We start from the raw sequence: 4,977 nt of genomic DNA on the forward strand, positions 1-4,977 counted from the left end.
CAAGTGAAAAGTTTAAGTTCTTAATTGCCCAATAGGCTCGATGCTCTAACTCAACAGGCAGGTGACATGCCTTGCCAAATACTAAACGATAAGGTGAAATTCCAATGGGTGTCTTAAAGGAAGTACGGTAAGACCATAAGGAATCAGTAAGCCTCGACGACCAGTCTTTCCTATTTGGATTAACTGTTTTATCTAGAATACGTTTAATTTCCCTATTGGAAACCTCTACCTGACCACTAGTCTGAGGGTGATATGGGGTTGCTACTTTATGGGTAATACCGTGTTGTTTCATTAAAAGAGAAAACGGTCTATTACAAAAGTGTGAACCTCCATCACTAATTATAGCTCGCGGCGTACCAAAACGTGTAAGTATATTCTCTTTCAAAAACTGGACTACGACCCTGTGGTCATTTTTTACACGGAACCGCCTCAACCCACTTAGACACATAGTCTACAGCGACAAGTATGTAAAGATAACCAAACGAAATAGGAAATGGACCCATAAAATCAATGCCCCACACATCAAAGACCTCAATCACTAAAATAGGGTTCAAAGGCATCATATTTCTACGGGAAATGGTTCCTAACTTCTGGCAACGCTCACAAGAAACACAATGACTATGGGAATCTTTAAACAACGAAGGCCAGTAAAATCCACACTGCAAAATCTTAGCAGCAGTCTTCTTAGCACTAAAATGACCCCCACATGCATGTTCATGACAAAAGGAGATAATACTAGACTGGTCACTCTCAGATACACATCTCCTAATAATCTGGTCCGGACAATACTTAAACAGATAAGGATCGTCCCAAAAGAAATGCTTAACCTCGGCTAAAAACCTAGAACGATCTTGCTTACCCCAATGTTGAGGCATTCGACCAGTAACAAGATAATTCACTATATTTGCATACCAAGGTGATTGGGAAACAGAGAACAATTGTTCATCAGGAAAACTATCCCTTATAGGAAGGGAATTATTAGGGGAACTAACAACTAGCCTAGACAAGTGGTCTGCTACCACTCTGCACACCTTTTTGTCTCTAATGTCTGGACAAAATTCTTGTAACAAAAGGATCCATCTAATCAATCTAGGTTTGGTATCCTTCTTAGACAAAAGGTATTTCAAAGCAGCATGATCAGTATAGATTACGATCTTAGAACCTAATAAATAGGATCTAAACTTATCCAAGGCAAACACGATGGCTAGCAATTCCTTCTCGGTAGTTGTATAGTTCATTTGGGCATCATTCAGAGTTTTGCTAGCATAGTAAATCACATGGAGTAATTTGTTTTCTCGCTGACCTAGCACAACGCCTATAGCATAATCTGAAGCATCACACATAATTTCAAAGGGTAGGTTCCAGTTAGGTGCCTGGACTATCGGGGCAGTAGTGAGTAAAGTTTTAAGCTTATCAAAAGCCTTTAAGCAAGCATCATCAAAGACAAACTTAACATCTTTTGCAAGCAAATTGCAAAGAGGTCTAGAAATCAAGCTAAAATCCTTAATGAATCGACGGTAAAAACCTGCATGCCCTAAGAATGACCTAATATCTTTTACGGTTTTTGGGACCTGTAGAGTCTTAATAAGGTCAATTTTGGCTTTGTCTACCTCTATACCCTTTGAAGAAACGATGTGCCCTAAGACAATTCCTGATTCAACCATGAAATGGCATTTTTCCCAATTAAGCACTAAATTCTTTTCCTTACACCTAGTCAACACTAATGTCAAATGATGCAAGCACTCATCAAAAGATGAACCAAATACTGAAAAATCATCCATAAAGACCTCTAAAAACCGTTCTACCATATCAGAAAATATGCTCATCATACAACGCTGAAAAGTCGCAGGGGCATTACATAACCCGAAAGGCATGCGTCTATACGCAAAGGTACCAAAGGGACAGGTAAAAGTGGTTTTCTCTTGGTCTTCTGGGGAAATAACGATCTGATTATAACCGGAGTAGCCATCTAAGAAGCAATAGTGACTATGTCCAGCTAATCGCTCTAGCATTTGGTCGATAAAAGAGGAAAGTGATCCTTCCTTGTGACCTTGTTCAATTTCCTATAGTCAATACACACACGCCATCCCGTGGTCACTCGGGTTGGGATTAATTCATTATTATCATTCTGGACTACAGTGATACCTGATTTCTTGGGGACAACCTGAACAGGGCTGACCCACTTACTGTCTGAAATTGGGTAAATAATACCCGCATCTAACAACTTAAGCACCTCTTTTCGAACTACCTCTTTCATGTTAGGGTTCAGTCGACGTTGCATCTCCCTAGAAGGTTTGGAGTCTTCCTCTGAATGAATCTGATGCATACACACAGTAGGACTTATACCCTTAATGTATGTTATAGCCCACCCTAAAGCTTCCTTATTGTCTTGAAGTACTTTTACTAGCCTACTCTCCTGATCAATATCCAAATCGGAAGCTACAATCACAGGTAAAGTCTCAGATGGGCCCAAAAACACATATTGTAGAGTATCGGGTAGTGGTTTAAGGTCCAACTTTGGGGGCTCTTCTAAAGAAGGAATTAGGGTAGTCTCAGAAACTGGTAACGGTTCGAACCTAGCTTTCCATCTATCAGTGTCTAACACAGGGGTAGAATCTAATAGAGCGTTCACTTTTTCAATAGTGCTATCGTCATCAAAATCTAAACCAAAATGGGATAGACAACTTTCTAATGGGTCTTCAAATAAAATGTTTGGTAATGACTTCTGAACTAAGGCTTCTATCATGTTCACCTCTTCAACACATGTGTCATCTAGCTCATAAGGTAGCTCACTGACATTAAAAATGTTCATCTCTATAGTCGTATTACCAAAAGATAAATTCATCACACCATTTCGATAGTTAATGATCGCATTCGACGTAGCTAAAAGCGGGCGACCTAAAACCACAGGTATCTGGTTCTCTGGGTCAGGGACAGGTTGAGTATCTAGGACCACGAAATCCACTGGATAGATAAACTTGTCGACCTCAATAAAGACATCCTCGATAACACCTCGAGGAGTTTTAACAGACCTATCAGCTAACTCCAGTGTTATCTGAGTAGGTTTCATTTCACCAAGTCCTAGATGTAAGTACAAATGGTACGGAAGTAGGTTCACACTGGCTCCTAAGTCAAGTAAAGCTTTTTATACCCGGTGTTACCTATTGTACAAGCAATGGTAGGGGAACCTGGGTCTTTGTACTTTGGAGTTGTAGTGTTTTGAATAATTGAACTTACGTGACTAGCTAAAAAGGCTTTCTTATGGACGCTAAGTTTTCTCTTTCGCGTACACATATCCTTAAGGAACTTGGCATAAGCATGAATTTTCCTAATTGCATCTAATAAAGGAAGGTTTATGGTAACTTGCTTAAAAACCTCCAATATATCATTAAAGTTCGATTCCTTCTTTGTTGGTACTAATAGCTGAGGAAATGGGGCTCTCAGGAACTGAGTTGGCATCATCAGAAATTTTATCCGTTTCCTTAGCTAGTTTTCCTGAGGGGTGAAATACAGTATGTTCACTATCGGGCATGGTTACCTGATTGTCTACTATTCTACCACTCCTAAGGGTTCTAATAGCATTCAATTGATTCGATGGTTTTGTACCTACTTCATGAACTCCTCTAGGATTGGGATTAGTCTGACTACGGAACCTACCATTATCTCTCTCACTTAAGGTCTTAGCTATTTGGACGACTTGAAGTTCTAACTTAGCAAGGCTCTAAGCATTAGTTTGAAAATTCTGCTTAGTTTCCTGTTGAAAACTAACATGGCTCTGTGCTAACATTTCCTGAGTTTTTGCTAACATCTTAATGAATTCCTCTAAGCTAGTCGTTTTATTTTCTGGGCCTGATGTATTTCTAGTGTAGCCAAAACCTGGGGGAGCATTATAATTATTAGACTGACCCTGACTCTGGCCGTTAGACCATGAAAAGTTCGGATGGTTTCTCCAACCAGGATTATAGGTTTCTGAATATGGGTCAAACTTCTGACGATTATCAAACCTAGTGTTATTATATAGAGCATTGGCTTGCTCTTCATTATTCTGGCCTTCCCAAAAAGGCTCCACTCTACCACTAGTGTTACCCACTTCTAAAGCTTCTAACCTTTTCGCTATAGCAGCAATTTTGGAATCTAATTCATAGCCTCCTTCTACCCTATTAATGTTTCCTCTTCCGAGAAGAATTGTTTTCTGGGGTCCCCTACTACTTTCTCATTATTGGGTCTTTTCGGCGATTTCATGCAAATATGTCATCTCGTCATCAACTGTTTGGTTCTCAAATCCACCAGTACACATAGATTCTACTGTGGTTGTGGTGGGATAATCTAAACCCTCATAAAGGATCTGAACTAACCTAACCTTCTCTAAACCATGATGAGGACATTGGGCTAATAAATCATTGAACCTTTCCAAATAGCTATACAAAATTTCTCCCTCCTGTTGAGAAAACGTGCAGATTTGCGTCCTAATAGACGATGTTTTGTGCCTAGGGAAAAACTTGTTCAAAAAGGAAGATGTAAGTTGTTCATACGTTTCGATTGACCCGGAAGCCAAACTATATAGCCACGATTTAGATTTATCTTACAGGGAAAAGGGGAATAACCTAAGTTTCAAAGCATCATCATCTAGGTTTATAATCCTGAGGGTACTACAAATTTCCTCAAAGTCCCTAAAATAGAAATAGGGGTTTTCGTTTTCTTTCCCTAAAAAGATTGGGAGCAGCTGTAAGGTCCCAGGTTTAAGTTCATAAGTTGCTTCCGTCTCAGCTAACCTGATACATGAGGGGCGAGTAGTCCTAGTTGGAGTCAACAAAGCTTTCAAAGTTACCATTTCTTGCGCTATCGGAGCAACAGGGATTCTCTCGTCAGTCAAACGACGTTCAAAAACAGACTCTTCAAAAGTCGGACTCTCTAGATTAAGGTAATCGAGACGCTTCGAACTACTAGGTTTCTCTTTAACAAATCTACCTAGTGCGT

At 39.7% G+C, this 4,977-nt stretch overlaps 1 pseudogene; it reads left to right on the forward strand.

The window, feature by feature from the left end:
* Positions 1–4,367: 4,367 nt before the first annotated feature.
* On the forward strand, positions 4,368–4,467 carry LOC113329304 (annotated as a pseudogene).
* The last annotated feature ends 510 nt before the right edge of the window (positions 4,468–4,977 follow it).

This window comes from Papaver somniferum, unplaced genomic scaffold, assembly GCF_003573695.1.
Source record: "Papaver somniferum cultivar HN1 unplaced genomic scaffold, ASM357369v1 unplaced-scaffold_115, whole genome shotgun sequence".
Lineage (NCBI taxonomy): Eukaryota > Viridiplantae > Streptophyta > Magnoliopsida > Ranunculales > Papaveraceae > Papaver > Papaver somniferum.